The sequence below is a fragment of the Bombina bombina genome, chromosome 4, assembly GCF_027579735.1.
Source record: "Bombina bombina isolate aBomBom1 chromosome 4, aBomBom1.pri, whole genome shotgun sequence".
Taxonomy (NCBI): Eukaryota; Metazoa; Chordata; class Amphibia; order Anura; family Bombinatoridae; genus Bombina; species Bombina bombina.
The window spans coordinates 692,239,378-692,262,669 of NC_069502.1; the positions used below are offsets into that span (position 1 = coordinate 692,239,378).

General features: G+C 36.8%; 1 protein-coding gene across 2 annotated transcripts in view; it reads right to left on the minus strand.

Moving 5' to 3' along the window:
* FYN (FYN proto-oncogene, Src family tyrosine kinase) overlaps window positions 1–22,598 on the minus strand; it is a 444,200-nt gene extending 421,602 nt beyond the window's left edge. Inside the window, exon 1 of one of the 2 annotated variants that reach the window (XM_053710873.1) lies at window positions 22,137–22,598. The gene's annotated coding sequence lies outside the window, so the exon portion shown is untranslated. The remainder of the gene's footprint in view (window positions 1–22,136) is intronic. The other variant, XM_053710870.1, reaches the window with a different exon arrangement.
* Between the last annotated feature and the right edge of the window lie 694 nt (window positions 22,599–23,292).

Sequence of the window (23,292 nt, forward strand, 5' to 3'; positions counted from 1 at the left end):
GGTAACTATAACCTTCTAACTCACAATATCATTGTCTTCCATAGTAAAGAAATGAATGCCATAATTTAAGCTTTTCTTTATATCTGTTGTTTTTACTTATTTATTGTAATAAATAACAGCATTTGGGATCAAACAGGAATTTCTCTCCTGAATGTGCTGCTGCCAGCTGTCTATAGTATTTCCGTACACCTAACCCTCCGTTATACAGTGAGAGGGGTTCTAATGGATTCTCTACAAATGTTTAGAAGTATAGATTTTTCACGGTTGCTGGTTTCTGTTGATAAGAAGGCTGCTATTAGAAAAAAAATCACATTTATGTAGAGGAACTCCTGTATGTCACAGTCTGGCTCTTCTAAGTAAAGGATTACTACAGGCAAGTCATCAGAAAGATCAACAAAATATACCTTTTCACTTCAAAATTAGATTTTACCATCAAAATGTTCTGAAGCTTAATTATAAATGTCAGCAGGGGTCAAGTCCTACAAAAAAAAAAAAATTGGGAACTCACTAAGACTTCCACCCCTCTCACAATTAATATTGTTTTATACATACATGCATACATACACAAACACACATACACAAACTGTATTTATATGTATATAATCTATACACGTTGGTTAATGAAAGCAAATTAAAACCAATAAAGGGTTGAATAGTTGCCTTTGGGCCTGAGACTCCTCCTCTCTCACAGAGTCTTTCCCACTTAAGGTGCAATAGTCCTATTTATGCTGAGGGGAGCTAAATAACCCCAGAGCAAGCCACACAGAAATGTAAGCACCATATGTTCCACACAGTGCAGGGTGATTACACAACAGGACCGCTGACAGGCTTGCATTTATTGTATTGTAGGAAGTGTTACTGCCCATTACTAGAGGATCTCACTATCCCTCTAACAAGATTGTGCTCCAGCTCCTCTCATCAGCAGCAGCAGTATTTACTGAGTGTTCTTGTTCTCAGTCCAGGGGGAACTTAGTTCCCCCTGCAAAAATAGTGCAGGAACTCCGTTCCCATGCGTTCCCGCCCGACTTGACCCCTGAATGTCAGCTACGATAGAAGTTAAATATAAATAAGTAAGCAAAGTAATAACTACTAATGCAAATTATTTTGATTAATTCTTAAAATGAGTGGAGTGCAACAGATAATCAAGGTATATTATCTTGTGCTTGGCCACGCTCAAAGAATAATGCATATATGATAATACATGTGAAGGGTTAAAATGTTAACACAGCATCTTAACACTCATCTTGTTTTTATTACAAATGGCATCTAAAATAGCCCTTTAAAATGTAGAACTTTTTGAGACCTGAATTAAATGATTATCGCTATAACAAAGCACATGAAATGCTATTAAAATGAAGTATTTACTTTATATTTGGACTTAATACTTAGGATACAAAGATTTATGAATAATAAAAAAAATGTTTTGTGGAGACAAAGGGACATTGTACACTAGATTTTTCTTTGCATAGATGTTTTGTAGATGATCCATTTATATAGCCCATCTGGGTGTGTTTTTGTAAAAAAAAAAAAAAGACTCCTAACCAAGCCCCAAAGTTTTAGATGTGTACTGATGTATAGAGACTTCAGGCTGCTTCTGTTTGTATAATGGATCTTTTCATATACAGGGGAGAGTGGAGTGGGGGGTTCAGCTCTCAGCCCTTTTCAGTGTGTGTCCCAGATAAATATCATCAACAGTGCTAAATTGGGAGCTTCTAAGTAAGTTTTTAAAAGGTTTTATACTGGATTTTTATATCAGTATCTATGCATATTATTCTTTATAGTTACATGCAGTTATATGAACATTGGTGTATACTGCCCCTTTAAGAGCAAATGGTCCACACTCACTGGATTTTTTTCAAAGGATTTTTTTCAATACAAATAGTGTATTACTTTGTTTAACAGTGAGTGAGGACCATTTGCTCTTAATATGTATATGTATGTGTGTGTATATACAGTATCTCAAAAAAATGAGTACACCCTCACATTTTTGTAAATATTTTATTATATCTTTTCATGTGACAACACTGAAGAAATGACACTTTGCTACAATGTAAAGTAGTGAGTGTACGGCCTGTATAACAGTGTAAATTTGCTGTCCCTTCAAAATAACTTAACACACAGCCATTAATGTCTAAACCGTTGGCAACAAAAGTAAGTACACCCCTAAGTGGAAATGTCCAAATTGGGCCCAAAGTGTCAATATTTTGTGTGGCCACCATTATTTTCCAGCACTGCCTTAACCATGGGCATGGAGTTCAACAGAGCTTAAAGTGGATGTAAAGTCACAGATAGCACACAATGCGAAAAGCTTGAGCAACCAAAAATAGCATAAGTTTAAGTCATCATTTTTTTAAATAAATAACATTAGATCTATTATTAGACTTATCTAGTTATCTTCGTCTCGCTCTCTCCCTCCGCCCGCCATTTTTTTCCGCTTTTTTTAATTTGATTGACACTTAACACAACTAATAATCGTCATTACCCCGTGGCGTCCAGCCCCTTTTTTCAAACGTCATTTTTTCTTTATGCGCATGCGTATTTTCTATGCGCATGCGTAAAACAAACAGCTGGATATCAAAGCGCTGCGCGTTCACGCTGTTCGCATGCGCATAAAAAGCCAGGAGCCACAACAGTACTCTATTGACTCGGACTAGTTAGATTACTACGATCGCGATCGCAATGAGGTTCACAAACGCATGCGCAAATCAGTCACTAAAAGTTAAACGCATGCGCACAAGATTAAGACACTGTGAACAAGCATTGCTAAACGTCATAGAGCGGGTGGGACCGCTCTAGACGTTATGAGGAAGGAAACAGGGAAGTAATGGATGGGAGGAGCTGAAAGCACAAACGGAGATAAGTAAAAAACTCGCATATAATCGTAGATTTTCAATTTTTTAATAAAAAAAAAATGCGATTTTGCTAATACAGCTAGGATGAATCAATATTTATTAATAACAACAGGAAAATTTACATTCACTTTAACAGGTTGCCACTGGAGTCCTCTTCTCCTCCTCCATGACGACATAAAGGAGCTGATGGATGTTAGAGACCTTGCGCTCCCCCACCTTCCGTTTGAGGATGCCCCACAGCTCAATAGGGTTTAGGCCTGGAGACATGCTTGGCCAGTCCATCACCTTTACCCTCAGCTTCTTTAGCATGGCAGTGGTCGTCTTTGAGGTGTGTTTGGTGTCGTTATCATGTTGGAATACTGTCCTGCGGCCCAGTCTCTGAAGCTCTGCTTCATTATGTCACAGTACATGTTGGTATTTATGGTTCCCTCAATGAACTGTAGCTCTCCAGTGCCGGCAGCGCTCATGCAGGCCCAGACCATGACACACCCACCACCATACTTGACTGTAGGTAAGACACACTTGTCTTTGTACTCCTCACCTGGTTGCCGCCACACACGCTTGACATCATCAGAACCAGAAAAGTTTATCTTGGTCTCATCGGACCACAGGACATGGTTCCAGTAATCCATGTCCTTAGTCTGCTTGTCTTCAGCAAACTGCGGGCTTTCTTGTGTATCATCTTTAGAAGAGGCTTCCTTCTGGAAAGACAGCCATGCAGACCAAATTGATGCAGTGTGTGGTGTATGGTCTGAGCACTGACAGGCTATATGTCTATTTCCAAAAAACAACCTCTGGATATGACGCTGGGCATATGCACTCAACTTTTTTGGTCGACCATGGCGAGGCCTGTTCTGAGTGGAACCTGTCCTGTGAAACTGCTTTATGGTCTTGCCCACCGTGCTGCAGCTCAGTTTCAGGGTCTTGGCAATCTTCTTATAGCCTAGGCCATCTTTATGTAGAGCAACAATTATTTTTTTCAGATCCTCAGAAAGTTCTTTGCCATGAGATGCCATGTTGAACTTCCAGTGACCAGTATGAGAGAGAGTGAGAGCGATAACAACAAATTTAACACACCTGCTCCCCATTCACACCTGAGACTTTGTAACACTGAGTCACATGACACCGGGGGGGGGGGGGAATTGCTAATTGGGCCCAATTTGGACATTTACACTTAGGGGTCTACTAACTTTTGTTGCCAACGGTTTAGACATTAATAGCTGTGTGTTGAGTTATTTTGAGGGGACAGCAAATTTACACTGTTATACAGGCTGTACACTCACTACTTTACATTGTAGCAAAGTATCTTCAGTGTTGTGACATGAAAAGATATAATAAAATATTTACAAAAATGTGAGGGGTATACTCACTTTTGTGAGATACTGTATATATATATATATATATATATATATATATATATACATATATATGTGTGTATGTATATATATATATATATATATATATATGTGTGTGTGTGTGTGTGTGTGTGTGTATGTATATGCATGTATGTGTGTTTTATAGGTTATCACACAACTAACTGAAGAACTCCACCACCTGAGCGTTAGTGTTCCCCCATAAAGTCTATTTTGTTTTGGGATTTTAAGTACCCAAGCTATCTAACTAGACTATTGCTCCAGTTATAGAAAATTATTTTGGTCTTGTAATATAAGAGCAGAAACCGAAGTGATATGTATTACCCTCAAGTTATGTAAACACACAATAATGCTACATTTTTTTCACTCCACTAGGCCATAATATATTACGGTTATTATAGTAAACTTTTATATATACAATCTATTTTTAAATATGCTAATTTTTATAGTGTAGTTAGTATTTTCTATAGCACTTGTTCACTGGCTATTATTTTGAATTTTGAGACATTCTAATGGAAAAATAAAAAAATGTTTTCTGCTTAGGAGTTACATTGTGGACTTAGGCCTCGCTTCCATTGAGTCGTTAAAAATGGAGCCGTAAGCTACCGAAGCGTCCGACAGCTAAAAGTAATTTACGGCTCCATTTTAGTACCAGGTTTCCATTGAAAAGATTAGCGTGTTGCGCGCAGTCGCTCTTTTCGTGTAGCTGTAAGTTAACGTTGTGTTAACGCTTCCATCTGACGTCGGATTTCTTGAAAATTAATTAGTTGCTAAGGTAACCCGACCTTACGCTATAGAATTTACGTTTAACGTCCGTGCTTCTTACCTGTGATCGCCTCTCAAGAAAAATAAAGATAGACTTATCCATAATTTTAATAATCAAATATTTTTTAATATAATTATATTTTCCACTTCATAAATATAAGTAATATGTATTGCTGCCCTAGGCATAGGTCTAGTTTGCATTCTGTGGATATGTTCTTGCATATATTATTATATTTAAATATATACTGATATTTCTATTAGAATATAAGTTTAACTATTCCTATACATGAGACAACAATAAAAATTACTTATAACAATTTATTTCTACATTAAAACACTTGCATTATTTGCAAGTTTTATAATTTCAATAGAAAATAGGTCTCAAAAAGCGCAATTTTCCTCTTTTACACCTAGTTGAGCTGGGTGTAATATTTCTCAATGTATCGACAGCCTCCGACAGTATATTAACGGTTTGCGCTTTCATTGGAAACCTGGTATAATTTATCGATTAACGGCTTCTCTTACTTTCTATGGGACGCAAAGATTTTTTCGGCAGCCGGAGTCCAGCTGCCGATATTGAGGTATAACGCGCCATTGGAAACAGTCGATAAACGATATTGCTTTCGACAGCATATTTAACGGTTTGCGAGTGCACGCAAACTGAATTACGACTCAATGGAAGCGAGGCCAAAAAGGGGCTGTCCACACCAAAATATTTTTGGTTTTAAAAGATAGATAATCCCTTTATTACCCATTCCCTAGTTTTGCATAACACACACAGCTATATAAATACACTTTTTACCTCTGTGATTATCTTGTATCTAAAACTCTGCAAACTGCCCCTTATTTCAGTTCTTTTGACAGACTTGCATTTTAGCCAATCAGTGCTGGTTACTTGGAACTCCACGTGTATAAGCACAGTGTTATCTATATGAAACACATGAACTAACACCTCTAGTGGTGAAAAACTGTCAAAATGCCCTGAGCTAAGAGGCGGCCTTCAAGGTCTTAGAAATTAGCATATGAACTTCCTAGATTTAGCTTTCAACTAAGAATACCAAGAGAACAAAGCAAATTGGTGATAGAAGTAAATTGGAAACATCTTTAAAATGACATGCCCTATATGAATAATGAAAGTTTGTTTTGGACTAGACTGTCCCTTTAAGCTGAGTTTAACCCCTTTGTGGGTTTTAAAAAAAAATCATAAAAAATAGTCACTAGCGCTTAAAAAAAAAAAGGATCTATCCAAGTCTAGCATTTTATTTTTTATAAGAATGTTCCTTTAATTCCTCTTTTAAAACAACATTTATAGCTTAATTTAAAAATAAATAAAAATGAAGATATGATCCACCTTGAGCTGTGTTAAGTGCTGTGTATAAAGCAGAACACTAAGATTTATGAGAGGCACGTTATAATGTTTTTGGAATTTAAGAGTCATCACACTATAAGTGCTCATTTTCATCCCCTGCCCACAGTCCTTTAGGTGAAGAAGAAACGCTGAATTTTCAGGTTTGCAGAGGTGGAAACAGATTTTATGATGATCTGTTGTAGGACATGCACATGGTCACACATTTCTTTTTTTACTATTGAAACATGACACATACATCCTCTTTAAAAGTGTCTAAAAATACATATATTGTAATATAAGCTAGTAGAGCAGAGACATAAATTTTAACAAAATGTTATGTACACTGCTGATTTATTGCCAGCCGTTTGCTGACAGTCGGTCCATAAGCAATTTTTTTTTAAACCATAAAATTTAGACAAGTTCTTTTCAGATCCTTCATAAGGATCCAAATGAGGACTAAGGCAGCTGTTCGTGTCATTCAGCTCTTTTCAGACGTTGGATTTATTCTTGTGAAAGTTCAACACACTAAGATCTGGATTTGCTCACATTAAGATCTGCGCAAACCCACAGCTTAGTGTGTTGCACTTTCACAAGAATACATCCAACTCCCTGAAAAGAGCCGAAAGCTACGAACGGTCTCCTTCTTCTACACGTGTCTAATAAAAATATGTTATAAAATAATTTAGGAATGCTTAAAGGGCCATTATATTAAAAAGCCACGAATGGCCTCCTTCTTCTGCATTTGGATCCTAACAAAGGATCCGAAAACACGTGTCTCATAAAAATACATTATAAAATAATTTAGGAATGCTGCCTTAAAGGGCCATTATATTAAAAAAAAATACATGCTCTAATCTATTAGAGCATGTAATTTTAGGACTATCGACCCTAGACTACTGCTGGTGCCAAGCAGAAAACGCTACTGATCCAATCAGCAGTGCTAGTTCCACATCTGAGTTGTGCAACTAGTGCTGCTGACTGGTTCAGTGGTGTTTTCCGCTTGGAAACAGCAGTGCTCTGAAAGATCTGAGCAGTTTACGAGTTTAAACACACAGTAGTCTAGGGTCGACTGGATCCTGCTTTCTTTGTGTCTTATATAACCCTTCAATGTAATAGGAGTCTGCTATAGGAATGGCAATCATCTGTATACAGGGAGTGCAGAATTATTAGGCAAGTTGTATTTTTGAGGATTTATTTTATTATTGAACAACAACCATGTTCTCAATGAACCCAAAAAACTCATTAATATCAAAGCTGAATAGTTTTGGAAGTAGTTTTTAGTTTGTTTTTAGTTATAGCTATTTTAGGGGGATATCTGTGTGTGCAGGTGATTATTACTGTGCATAATTATTAGGCAACTTAACAAAAAACAAATATATACTCATTTCAATTATTTATTTGTTACCAGTAAAACCAATATAACATCTCAACATTCACAAATATACATTTCTGACATTCAAAAACAAAACAAAAACAAATCAGTGACCAATATAGCCACCTTTCTTTGCAAGGACACTCAAAAGCCTGCCATCCATGGATTCTGTCAGTGTTTTGATCTGTTCACCATCAACATTGCGTGCAGCAGCAACCACAGCCTCCCAGACACTGTTCAGAGAGGTGTACTGTTTTCCCTCCTTGTAAATCTCACATTTGATGATGGACCACATGTTCTCAATGGGGTTCAGATCAGGTGAACAAGGAGGCCATGCCATTAGATTTTCTTCTTTTATACCCTTTCTTGCCAGCCACGCTGTGGAGTACTTGGACGCGTGTGATGGAGCATTGTCCTGCATGAAAATCATGTTTTTCTTGAAGGATGCAGACTTCTTCCTGTACCACTGCTTGAAGAAGGTGTCTTCCAGAAACTGGCAGTAGGACTGGGAGTTGAGCTTGACTCCATCCTCAACCCGAAAAGGCCCCACAAGCTCATCTTTGATGATACCAGCCCAAACCAGTACTCCACCTCCACCTTGCTGGCGTCTGAGTCGGACTGGAGCTCTCTGCCCTTTACCAACCCAGCCACGGGCCCATCCATCTGGCCCATCAAGACTCACTCTCATTTCATCAGTCCATAAAACCTTAGAAAAATCAGTCTTGAGATATTTCTTGGCCCAGTCTTGACGTTTCAGCTTGTGTGTCTTGTTCAGTGGTGGTCGTCTTTCAGCCTTTCTTACCTTGGCCATGTCTCTGAGTATTGCACACCTTGTGCTTTTGGGCACTCCAGTGATGTTGCAGCTCTGAAATATGGCCAAACTGGTGGCAAGTGGCATCTTGGCAGCTGCACGCTTGACTTTTCTCAGTTCATGGGCAGTTATTTTGCGCCTTGGTTTTTCCACACGCTTCTTGCGACCCTGTTGACTATTTTGAATGAAACGCTTGATTGTTCGGTGATCACGCTTCAGAAGCTTTGCAATTTTAAGAGTGCTGCATCCCTCTGCAAGATATCTCACTATTTTTTACTTTTCTGAGCCTGTCAAGTCCTTCTTTTGACCCATTTTGCCAAAGGAAAGGAAGTTGCCTAATAATTATGCACACCTGATATAGGGTGTTGATGTCATTAGACCACACCCCTTCTCATTACAGAGATGCACATCACCTAATATGCTTAATTGGTAGTAGGCTTTCGAGCCTATACAGCTTGGAGTAAGACAACATGCATAAAGAGGATGATGTGGTCAAAATACTCATTTGCCTAATAATTCTGCACTCCCTGTAGTGTCTGACTTTAAGGGTACTCTGTGTTTTAAAACACTACAGCATCCCTATCAAAAGTGCACAACTGATTAATCACCCTTGTTTACAAGAAGGAGAGGACCACTTTCAAATGAGTGATGGTAACAGTGGTCACCTGACCTTATTGGACAGTCAATCTGATGCAGTTTCCTGAAGGGATTTTTTCAATATTTAAATAAATGATTCAAGTGCACACACCACATACTTTCCCCTACCATTTTTGATGTCACCTGATAGAACCATATGCATATGGAATACAATCAAAGTGTTGATCTTTTGGTGCAAGTAAATTTTGTTCAGAGATTTTAATTATCATTATTATTATTTACTACCCTAAGTGAGTTTAGACAGGGGCAGAAGCATGAATACATCAATAACTCATAAGACATCCCTTTCTGAAATCAGAATTGTATGTTGTTTTAAAATGTATCAAATACTTTTATGAATACAAAATATTTTTTTCCATAAATTCCAAAATGCAAAGTGACCACGAAAGGTATCTTTCAATTTTCAATCAATATTTTGACAAAACAGAACCAAGCCCCAACATGCCATGGTCTTCAGTGGGAATGGCTGCATACAGCTGCACATAATGTCAGAGTGTGCATAGTATAGGGACAGCAGCTCTGTTAAAGGACCAGTAAATACAGTAGATTTGCATAATCAACAGTATACGCTGTCGACATTTATCATTGCACAAGCAAATGATCGGCCGCTAGCAGTGGGTGTCATTCAGCCCAATCGTATAGGATTGTGCAGATTGAAGACCGCAGCCTCAGAGGCAGCAGACAAGTTATGGAGCAGAGGTCTTTTAATTTTGACTTGAGTGTCCCTTTAAGTATTTAAAGGGCCATTAAACCCCAAAAATGTATTTCATGATTCAGATAGAGAATACAGTTTTAAACAACATTCCAGTTTACTTCTATTACCTAACTTGCCACAATCTTTAGATATCCTTTGTTAAAGAAATATCAATGCACATTGGTGAGCCAATCACATGAGGCATCTATTTGCAGCCACCTATCAGAAGCTACTGAGCCTATCTAGATATACTTTTCAGGAAAGAATATCAAGAGAATGGAGCAAATTAGATAATAGAAGTAATTTAGAAAGTTGTTTAAAATTGTATTCTCTATCTAAATCATGAAAGAAAAATTTGGGTTTAATGTCCCTTTAAATCTGCTCCCATGGCTGGAGATAAAAAGCCTTGTAGCTGGCAGAGAAAGACAGCCACATAAAGGAACATTTATCAAGATTGTTGTTCTCTTGTGCAATCCTGTCCCCTACTCTGAAATCTGAAAATAAGGAGCAGAAGCCAAGGATAGAGGTCAGAAAGTGGAGGCACCTGGGGACGTAAGTAAAGGAAGTATAAAGCATTTGTTTAAAATATTTAAAGGGCCACTGTAAGTAAATATTTTCTATGGCTGTTAGTAACTAACTACCTCAAATACGCTTTTTATCAATAGCATTTCATTAACATATCTCTACCGTATATCAGAAATCTTGTCTGCAAATTTAATTGTTTTCCAAACCCACTCCGTGGGTATCCTTTGCTCTGTACCAATCTGTTTATAATACCTAGGTTTCAAAATGGCGCTTTAAACACAAAGTTATTGGTTTAAGTATTTTGAACACGCAGTGCTGAAAATAGTGGGCAGGATAACGTGACATCATCGGCGAATAAAAGATATAACTTTTAGAACGTTATGAAACTTTGTTTTGGAGAAAATATAGGTCAGTAGGTTTTAATTAATGTTTATTAACTTTAATATGTTAGTTGTTTAGCTTAAAAATTATAACAGAAAGTAATCCTTTAAGAAATAATAAATCCAATTTATTTTGTTGTTTACCATGAATGACACAAACAAAACACACTTTTTAATGCCATATTGCAGTGTTTTATCATATTTTGGGTATTTAAACAAGCTAATGTTATTTTATAAGTGTTTGGTCTGCATAATTTGTGTGGTTAGTTTACAGAAGAAGCAGTGAAAATTATGCTGAAATTAAATGCTTGAAAAAGACTAAAGATGGCTTCCACACAGGGGAGTTAAAATTTTTTTAAAAAGTATGCTGCTATTATTTCATGTTTACGTTCCTTTTAAGCTTCCATACAGAAACTATTACAGTTATAAATGAATCACCTTGTATAACATCATTCCTTTTATAACAGAGCTTGATTTTATAGAGAGCCCTTCTCAATAAAACCAAATATCACTAGGACATCTCATACTTCAGTTTTGACAGCATTATTTAAACCGGATAAAGGTGGATAGTAACAAAAAGTGCAGTCTATTCATAGCTACTATAGTCTGAATAGTTTGCTATATTTTATTTATGTTTGCCTTCTGGGTGTGTACTACAATTATTTTACAAAGAAAGGGCACACATTATTACATCACAAATGGCATCTCATTACTGTGCATTAGATCAAGCAAATGAGTCAGACATGTCAGCTGTGACATAATTGAAAATAAAGACAATGGGTATATTGGCCTTCGGTCCCAGCAATAGTGCAGTGAAGTGGTAAATTATTACATAGCCCAGACTCCCACTTCGGGGGTACTCTAGTCTGACATAAACTACATTATTTTAAATTCATCCGTTCAATAATATTAATACAGGGCAATAATAAATGTTCTCCAAAAATATATAATATAGTGCAAAAAGTACATGCCCTAATTTTAGCACTAGGGCTGCTCAGGATCCACAGATAATTGATGGTCCCAGGCTGATACAGCCACTGAGCCAATCAGCAGCAACAATCACACAGATGGGTCATGTGACTGCTGCTGCTGGGTGGCTCATATGCTGTGTCCAATCAGGACCATCAGTTCTCTTCGGATCTGTAGCAGTGCTTTATCTATGTGTGTATCTCCTTTATGTGGGTTACACATAGACTTGCAAGGTTTTGCATTACAATGGACTTTTAAACACTCACAAATTCACATACAACACAAAAGGACATTTTAGTGCAAAAATAAAATGACCTAAATAAAATCCTTTCAGAGCGTGTTACTAAAGTATAAATAAATATAAGTGTTAAGATTAAAGGGACATGAAATCCAAATGTTTTTCTTTCATGGTTTAGAAAGAGCACACAATTTTAATCAACTTTCTAATTTACTTCTATTATCTAATTTGCTTCATTCTCTTGATATCATTTGCAGAAACCATATCTAGATAGGCTCAGTAGCTGCTGATTGGTGGCTGCACATAGATGCCTCGGCTGATTGGCTCATCCATGTGCATTGCTATTTCTTTAACAAAGGATATCTAAAGAATGAAGCAAATTTGAAAATAGAAGTAAATTTGAATGCTGTTTAAAATTGTATTCTGTACCTGAATCACAAAAGAAAAATGTTGGGTTTAGTGTTCCTTTAATAATAAAATGCTTTTACAAAACAAAACAATGCATTTTATTTTTACACAAGAATGCCCCATTGATGTCAGACTGATTGTAGAGATGCTTATCTGCCAAGGTGAGTATTTAATATGAACTTCCTCATCATTATTTGTAGAGCCAGCCACAGATATACTCCTGCTAGGGGGGATCAATTAACTTTTAATGAGTATGACATCTGACATGTATATCAGGCCTGGAGCTTCACATCACAATTTATTTCTTGATTTATTTTAACGGTGTGGTCTTTGTTTTCCTTTATTTATAAACAAAGCTGCTTCATTGTTAAAATTATATTTTAAGATCTATTTGGCAGTAAAATTCAGTAAGGATGTAGTTGACTGGTATTCAATGACCAGATCACTGGTTAACAGAATGCTAGAAACCTCAAACTCTTAATTTGTTACAGGGGTAGCTTAAAGGGACAGTATACACCAATGTTCATATAACTGCATGCAATAGACACTACTATAAAGAGTATTATGCACAGATGCTGAACTAAAAATCCAGTATAAAACTGTTTAAAAACTTACATAAAAGCTCCCAGTTTAGCACTGTTGAAAAGGTTAGCTGGAACACCCATTGCAAGTGGTTCTAAAGCAAAATAAGCAGTCATTCCCCCTCCCCCCTCCTCTGCATATGAAAATACTTTTTACACAAACAGGAGCAAGCTGGAGTAGGTATACGTCTGTATTCTCCTAAAACTTGGGTTTGGTTAGGAGTCTAAAAATCAGTGCAATGTTATTTAAAAATAAGCAAATCTATACTTTAAAAATAAAAAAAAACCTGTATGGGCTATATAAATGGATTATCTACAAAACATGTATGCAAAGAAAAATCGAGTGTACAATGTCCCTTTAATGTTCTTTTTTTTTTAATCATGAAGAGGGCAGAAATATATATGTGGCTGACTTATTCTGAAAACATAAAACACTGCTCTGCAATAATCCACACCACAGTATTTCTTGTAAATGTCCTTATCTACCTAAATCTAGAGATTTTAATTCATTAAAAATAAAGACATCACATTGACTATACCAATCAAATATTAACATTAGAATATTCAAATATTCACATTTATAAGTTGACTCTTAACATACAATGCAAATCTACTCGAATCGATATTTAAATGTAATATTCAAATATATTACATTTTAGTATTTCAAACGTTGACATTCAAATTGTGTTTGCCTACATTCATTTTATAGAAACAAGTGAATGACCAAAACTGCCAATTTAAAAGGCTAAACCAGTACGTATGTGGGCCTAGTAAATATGTGTTATTTTGTGTAAATAATTAAAGGGACACTGAACCCAATTTTTTCTTTCCGGATTCATATAGAGCATGACATTTTAAGCAACTTTCTAATTTACTCCTATTATCAAATTTTCTTCATTCTCTTGGTATCTTTATTTGAAATGCAAGAATGTAAGTTTAGATGCCGGCCCATTTTTGGTGAACAACCTGGGTTGTCCTTGCTGATTGGTGGATACATTCATCCACCAATGAAAAAGTGCTATCCAGAGTTCTGAATAAAAAAAAAGCTTAGATGCCTTCTTTTTCAAATAAATATATCAAGAGAACAAAGAAAAATTGATTATAGGAGTAAATTATAAAGTTGCTTAAAATTGCATGCTCTATCTGAATCATGAAAGAAAAAATTTGGGTCCAGTGTCCCTTTAAAAGATTTTCTTTTTTGTCTTAATAGAGGGTTTATATTAAGATGTAAAAATGTGTCCCAGCAAATGTTTTAAAATTATTTTAAGGACAACTAATGAATTACAAGTAAAGGGACATGTAAGTCCCTAGTATGCAATGCATGGGCAAATATTGAATGGTATTCTGGGTGCAGGGATCAGGCCCAGTGCTTAGTGGCAGCTACTGCAGTATGGAGGAACTATGCAGCCCCCAGCATTCATCTAACACGTCCCTATAAAAATATGATTTTAAAAGACACATTTTAGCAAATTTCTTCATCAATTATGTAGTTTAACCAAATACTAAATTGGGGCACTCAATTGAAAGAAAGAAAAATAACAGCTTGGTGTATGAGACAGTGCCCACAAGCATGTATGTGTCTGATGTGCGTGCATGGGCACTTATTAATAGGTATGCTCTATGCACACAGCAGACTTACTAATCAGCCCCGTGTTGGCACAGACATCAACACTGCACAAAAGTGTGTGGTGCTGATCTCAATGTAACAACAACAATAATAATATTAGAACAGTGCAGAGACTATGACCAGATAGGTGCAGAACAAACACAATCTTGAATATGTTCAGTTTAATAGCTTATTCTAAGGCAGTGTTTCTCAAATGCGGTCCTCGAATACCCGCAATAGGCCAGGTTTTCATTAGATGAACCAGTGCACAGGTAAAATAATCAGCTGATCAGTAACCATGGTTACTAACCTGCTCTCACCCATAAGCTGATTATTTCACCTGTGCACTGGTTCAGCTTTAAAGGGACAGTATACACTCATTTTCATATAACTGCATGTAATAGACACTACTATAAAGAATAAGATGCACAGATACTGATATAAAAATCCAGTATAAAATGGTTTAAAAACGTACTTAGAAGCTTTCAGTTTAGCTCTGTTGAAAAGGTAGCTGGAAAGCCCACTGCAAGTGGGAAATAAGACACTCCCCCCTCCCCCTTCTTTTGCATATGAAAAGATCCTTTACACAAACAGGAGCAAGCTGGAGAAGGTAGCTGAAGGTATTCAAATAAAACTTTGGGGCTTGGTTAGGAGTCTGAAAATCAGAGCAATGTTCTTTAAAAATATGCAAAATTATAATTTTTTTTAAAAAACAAACTTTATGGGCTATATAAATAGATCATCTACAAAACATTTATGCAAAGAAAAAATGAGTGTATAATGGCCCTTTAATGAAAACCTGGCCTTTTGGCGGTTGAGAAACAATGTTCTAAGGGATGGTTCTCCGTCGTGGAGCAGTGTCTTTTAACCTGTACATATGTCCTGTAAAGGAGAGCTGTCCTGACAGTATTAGTCACCTGTTATTATTATTAAACTAAAAAATCCTGTTTAATAGTTTAGTTAAAATAAAATATTTTCACAAAGTATAGCACGTTTTTTAGCTGTGGCATTTTTATGCACTATAAAACACTAAACTTACATTAAATAAAATACAATTTAATGGGGCACAAGGAAGTAGGTAGTATGCCAATGCTATAACCCCCCAGCAAACTACAATGCATCTGTTTCTGTTAAACAGCACTAAAAAGGCAGCACATGCCCAATGCCAGCCTCTGTGCAAATACTGGCACTAACTGGTAGGTGTGCTCTAAGCAGTGTCATATGCCTAAGAAAATGTTCACATGTAATATAGACATAAAAATTAACACCCCAGAAAATATTATACATATGACATACTTAGTATAAACTGAATTGCTTAAAATTATTTTAGTATATTGGGATACAGAAACTAATGTGAAAATGTATGTTGTATAAAAGCTTTTCAGTGTCTATATAATAACTATGTGAGAACAATCAACTAAGATTGTAGGATTTCGTCAACTATTAGGAGCAAGTGTAAAAAACAGATTTCTCTCAGTGTGGAGATTAAACTCATTGTTACTAGTGATCTCTTAAAGGGATACTGAACCACATTTTTTCTTTCATGATTCAGATAGAGCATGCAATTTTAAAGTGAATGCAAATTTTGATGCTAAAGTGCCCAGTTTTTAAAAATTAAAATTTGTTTAAAAACAGGGGCACTTTAATTCATCAAAATTTACATTTCACTCGTGTTTTGAAAAAAAAAATGACCTTTAAATCTTGACAGCAGCTCCAGCTTCCTCCACCCGTCGCAAAGCCTCTTCCTGGGTCTAAAATGAGGAATCCGGCTTCCTCCAATCACGGCATTGAATCAGACACTGATTCCCCCCGGGGGGAAGCCGTGATTGGAGGATGACCTATCCATCATTTCTGACATCAGAAATGGCTTACGACGACCGGGGGAAGCTGGAGTTGCTGTCACGATTAAAAGGTAAGTTTTTTTTTTTTACAACACTAGTGAAATGTAAATTTTGATGAATTAAAGTGCCCCTGTTTTTAATCTAAACTTTCTAATTTACTCGTATTATCAAATTTCTTCGTTCTCTTGGTATCTTTATTTGAATAAGCAGGAATGTAAGCATAGGAGACAGACCATTTTTGGTTCAGCACCCTGGATAGTGCTTGCTGATTGGTGGCTAAATTTGGGTTCAGTATCCCTTTAAGAGTAAAATTCTAAAAATAAAAAAGTCATATAACATTGTAGCAGGCTAATACTACATGCTGAAGACAATTTTATAATTGTTGTATTCACCGAATTAGGTCAGACTCACATCCTTTCCTTCTGCAAGTTCAAGTTCAGAGAATTGATTCACCTATAAATTCTGTGATAAACAAGCCTACAACAACCAATAAAAACAAGAGCTTCTATACCAGCATACTTGGACCTATTTTCTAAAACTTATTTCAACAGATACATAAAAAAACACTTTTGCTATAACATAATTCCAGTTACATTTTACAAAATCTGTTTTTATGATATTTTATTGATGTTATTTTTAATGTAAAAAGTAAAGTTATATAATAAAATAAAACAGTGGTTGACAAATCGGTTTAAAATTTAGGAGCCAGTAAGAATATTTCGGAGCCAGGCATACTTTTAGGAGCCAGCCAGTGATATTTGTATATAGATATATGGAGAATAAAACAAAAAATTAGGAGCCAGAGGTAAAATTCTAGGAGTCAGTGTCACCCTGGCACCTGTGTTTGTCGAGCTTTGAAATAAAATATAGTGCTTGTGGGAAGAACTGGTGGGGTATCGCATATGACAGGCTGTAGCATTTACCAGTTGAATAGCTAATAAAGGAAAATTCCAGGGGACATGGAAGGTGACTTCTGAAAACTGGTACAGTGTGTTATGCTATTGGTATGGCAAATGATTAATGAATTGCAGTTATTTGGAAATTAAAGAGACAATGTACTTTGCCCCTTTAATGTGTTTACAATGATCCATTTTACATACTTGAGAGTATTAAATTGTTTACAAATAGGTCCTTTATTTTCTCATTTGATATAGCTGTTTTTGCCTATTTCATCCCCACCTATACTGAAAATGTCTGTACTTAAGTAATGGTTACAAAAAACTATGCAAACAAGAAGGTTTAGATAGGGGCGACAGAGAGGTACTAAAATGTTCATTTTCCATTGTTCTTTCGTATTGGTCTTTGACTAAACAGTGAGAATTAAGATAGGGAGAAATTTGTGTAAATAATCAGACATATAACATAATGAAGTATTCTCTCCCTACAATGGCCTAGATTATAAGTGGAGCAGAAAATTGCGTTTTCTTGACCGCAATATTTTTGCCCCACTTATAATACCAGCGCACGCAAATTTCTGCTGGTATTAGAAGTGAAGCACAATGCGAATGCGACCTCGCGTTCGCATTGCATGGAAGCTTTCCACTCACAAGAGCGAACTTCCATAGGCTCCAACGGGAGCCTCGTTCTGATGCCAATAGGCACAGCACAGAACCTAGCGCAGCGAAGGGGTAAGTTGCACAGCGTTGGGCAGCATATTTAAAATATATATGTATATAAGCAAATACATATATATTTCAAGTGATAACAAAGTCCCCGTAGACCGCAATGTAAAGGCATTTTTCATTGCCATTTTTTCTTGCTCCCCACATCCGCTCACTTTAACCCCTTATAACTGCTTTGTGCACTTATTTTTAAAAAAACAAAAGATGCTCATATTTTTTTTATTTTTATAAAGGCACTATACACTTTATTTTGGGGGCAATTGGGGGAATTCTTTAATTAACCAGAGATCTAATGTCTGGCTAATGAATGCTAGCGCAAAGTGCTACCACAAGCTCGTAATGGCTGGTTATTTAAAGTCGCCTGAAAAACAAATTTGCCCATTTATGGGCGCATGTTAAATTAGCGTTCCACTTGTAATCTAGCCCAATATCAGCCCATTGTTTTGGATTGTGTTTTCAATTAGCAGAAATAGCTATTTCAAATACAAAAATAAAGCAAAAATGAACAATTCCTATACATTTTAAACTCTGCAGCTGATATAAGTAACTGGAAACAAATTAAGGGGAAAACAATTTTACACTACTCTGTCCCTTTAAATGCCCATTTTAGCAGACACAATGTATATTTACTGTTGATTTTGCATGCTTTTACTGTAAATTACTATGGCAAAATGTGCTTTACCTTTCCCCTTACTGGGTGCACGGAGGGCATACTTAAGTTATCTGTAGGTTATTTTTGTATAGCCCAGTACCACAGGGAGTCTCACGTTTCACCATACAGCAGTGCCTCTGATAGACCACAGCAAAGTAAACTAGTAACATGAATGCCACAGGTTTTTCAAGGGGTGTATCCCTGGATAGCAATGATATAGAAAAACACTGCAAATGTTGTTTAAAAATTACAACTTAAAATGGGCATAACTAGACCATACTTAGGCCCTGGGCAAAGGCTCCTGATTTCTACAGTGTCCTTTCAGGTTGTTTACAATAAACAGAAGCTGAGCAGGTATCACATAGGTGTTCTTTCTATGGGACTGTGAGCATTATTCCACCTTGTTTAGTCCACACCAGAGGATATGCACTTCTTGTACAAATATGGTAGCAGGTTTTCTGTACAACAACATAATAGTTGTCATCTTGGAAACCCAACCACAAGTTTTGTATAGGCTAATCCAAACACTTTCCTTATACTGTGTGCTCTGTTCTTCAAGAATGGGGAGCACACACAAGGGCCAGACTTGAAGCAAGTAGAGCTTGCTTACACCAATATCCCCTATGACATAATGATTATAGGACCAGATTGGTTCCAAGAGTTGTGAATTCAGTCTCAACTGAGACCTTTGAGTCTCCTGTAGTTATGCCCCTGACTTTAAATGCTTCTAAAGGGACAGTAAAGTAAAAATTTAACTTTTATGATTCAGATAGAAAATGCAATTTTAAACAACTTTCCAATTGACTTCTGTTATGAAAGTTGCTTTGTTCTCTTGGTATCTTTCATTGAAGAGTAAAACTAGGTAAGCTCATAAGAGTGTGCACGTGTCTTTAGTACTCTAAGGCAGCAGTGTTCTGCAACATTATTTGTAGCTTTGTTATACAGTGTTGCAAAACACTGCTTCCAGAGTACTAAAGACACGTGCACACCCCTGAGCTGGTATGAGCCTACCTAGATTTACTCTTCAATGAAAGATACCAAGAGAATGAAGCAAATTTGATAACAGAAGTAAATTGGAAAGTTGTTTAAAAATCATAAAAGTTTAATTTTGACTTTACTGCCCCTCAAAAGCGGATCTGCTACAAACAACACTATTTGGGTATGTTTAGTTCCAATTTTAGTTCTGTTGAAAGACTTACAGGGCATATTTTTAAAAGGGCTATAAAAATCATACTAATTAACCCTTTCATGACAGGGTCAATTTGTCTACATCGGAACAACAAAGTTCCGATGTAGACAAATTGAAATTCAGCGATCGTGCATGCGATCGCAAGATTTCAGTTTTGGGATCGGGTCGTGGGGGCGTCCCTATGACGCTAGGCATGCCCTTCAGACCGCAATCGCATCCAGGAAGCATGGTTGGCTTCAGGACCAGCGCTGTTAAGACGGAATAGAATGCTATAACGGCATTAAAAGGTTAATTAATCCCCCTATTGCTAATTATCACAAACCTTTGTTGCACAGGTATGTAATGATTTGATTCAAATGTAAATTATGGGGCTTGATCTTAAACACAGTATGTATTAAGTTATTCTTCAATACGTTTTTAAATATTTACCTCTAAGTGGCGACCTTATTTTTATGGTTTAATTGAAACTGGTATATTATAAACGTTTTATATTATAATCATCACATTGGTTGCAAACTTGTTTTGCAGATGTTGGTGCGAAAAGGATGAACTGAGTTAGGAGAGGAAAAGTTAGACTGGAAAACGTTAGTTATCTGAGGAGGAGGAAGGATGTGGGGGGTTGATGAGGTTGAAAACAAGCAGGAAAACGACAAGGTCTCAACAGGCTGTTTTGAATGTTTATCTAACAAGATTTGTTTCCTACTTACAATACTGCACCAAGCATTTGCAAACAATTCACATGTCTGGCATTTCAATGCATTGCCTATACATGGTACAGTATGCGCTTCATGGGTCCCGCTGAGGCCTATCTTCAAAGCAGATGCAGACTGAAATTCAAGTTCCAATGAAAATCAGGTTCAGCAATGTTAAATGGAACAAGAATTCTTGAAGTCTGCAGAGCAAGCACATTCTTTACACCCACCCTGGTGGGTAGAAATTTTAATCAAATAAAAACAAGGATTGATGTAATTTGCAAAAACTAAATCATCAGCACAGCCACATGAGCAGCAAAGACAAAATAATAAAGCAAAAATAAACAAGAGATTATATATATACATATATATATATATATATATATATATATATATATATATATATATATATATATATATACAGTATATATATACTTAGAATTGTGTAGCTTTTTCTATGAAATGAAAGAAGTCTTTGTCTAACCAAGTCATATCCGACAGTTTTCATCTTTTTAAAGAACTTGCTTGGTGAAAATCAATCTTAGGCATCTAAGCGACTGATTGGTACGCTTCCAAATTACATTGAATTTCCTGTTCTTGATAGTAAGGATATCCCACCCATACTATCATCACTGTATGCATGTGTATATGGTCTATGTATAATCTCTTACCAACATCAATATTAACTGTAGTGTGCGTAGCAATTATTATTATCATCTATTATAATCAATTAAACACAATGCCTGTCTGCAATGTGTTTTGAGTCTCATTGAGTGGAAAAGGCACTATATAAATAACATTATTAATATCAATTATTTGTAGAGCGTCAACATAATAGATACAGTAAAAAAATAACAGTAGTATATTAAATAATGAAATGGTGTTTTTTTGGGTGCAATATTTACAGCCAATATATAAAATAATACAGTATATGATTATATGCCTCTAAAACATGGTAATATTCTCTACTACTGAACAGCATCAGGAATTCCTACTACTATTTACCATCTAATTTGTCAGCACTATACAATATTACATTTTTTAAAGAATGAAGATGCATATTTAATGTAGGAACTCATACATGTATACAGTGAAAAGCATGAGGCAAATCTGCATTGATAAAGAGAAAGGCTGTGTGTATGTGCACTGTATGTCCTCTGATGAGCCATGACGTGTGAGCACTGTAGTGGAAGGGATCAGCGAGGCACACTTGCCTATTGTGCATGTACACAAAGAAGACCAATGCACAACACACACAGACAGCACAGTATATTCAGTTAAATCTAAAGACAATAAGCCACACACAGGCAGCACGGCACTGGGGTGTCATTCACTGCCATCTACCACACAGCAAAACGCTGCATAATACATCCCACTTTATATACAACTGAAAATGCACACAGGACTCCTCATATATAAATATACAATAATAATCCAGTTCCTTAAAGCCTTGGCTTACAGAGAGGGCGAAGCACATTGTTGACCCCCCTCTGGCAGCCAAAGGGTTAAACGTATGCATGTTGTCGCTTTACATATGACAGATATTGAGTAGTGTTTGTACCTGTGGTCGCCCGGCCTTCCTGGGATTCGTATTCACATCATCTTGGCTTGTTTCTGCCGGGGTCCCTTGCACGGTTCTGTGTGCGGGGTTTACAAGGCCGAGCTCACACACAGCAAAGCTGCCCCCCACGACTTAAACCGCGTCTGTGTCCCCAGCGCTGTGACAAATCAGTGCAGAGCCTGGTGCTGCTCAGGAGCTGTGTGACAGCAGCAACACAGTCTCCACCTCTGTGTGTCTGTGTGCGTGTGTGAGACCCAAGAGGGGCTGTATGGGCTGCTCACACACCGCTGCCTACCTAGTAGCACACACACCGTGCTGGGGATGCTGCCCTATGTAAACAGATCTATCCCTAATACTAAGATAAATGCAAAGGCTTGGATGCTGCACAATATAAAATAACTGATGGGAAAATCTGTCTTCCCCAGCAGATCCTGTATCACTCCCTCATGATCCAGCACTCAGCTCCAAACCCCACCCCTGGCTCTGTCACACACTGCATCCCCTTTGTTTTCTTAAGGTGGATTACTATAGCTTCTGCCCAGTTAATTTAGGGAATAACGTTTAATGAAGGGAAGCTGGTGCTTCTGACAGCACACTGGCTAGCCGTATGATATGTATATATTATAATTTTTTAAAGGGAACTCTGTAGATTGACCTGCTGTGGTGTGTTCATTGAAGATACCCAGTGTGGCTGGATTTACATGGGCAATCACATGGTCATTTTAAGATGATGACAGTGGCTATATAGAGAAGTCTTAGGCATAAATCCTAATATTAGAATATCTATAAATGGGGCACGTTGAAGGAGTAATCTTGAAAGAGCCACTTTGGTAGTGATGCTCTTACAAACCAATTATTACTAGGGATATTAGCATGGGGACTGCTAATTATTTACTATACCCACAGTCACTGAGTGCTTGAATATACACAGAGCATGACAGCCCAGATAAATGCTGATCCATGGCAATGCACAGAATCTATTTAAATAAGGCATAAGGATCTATTTGCAACCCCCAGATTAGAAGAATACCCAGGGAGTTGTTCGGGGGCCTTAGCTAAAAAAAAAAATATATAGGTTGTTTAAACAGGTCTCAGTCAGAGCCTGACTATCAAAAAGTCACCAACATGGAGAGAAATCATACAATATTTGTGGAGG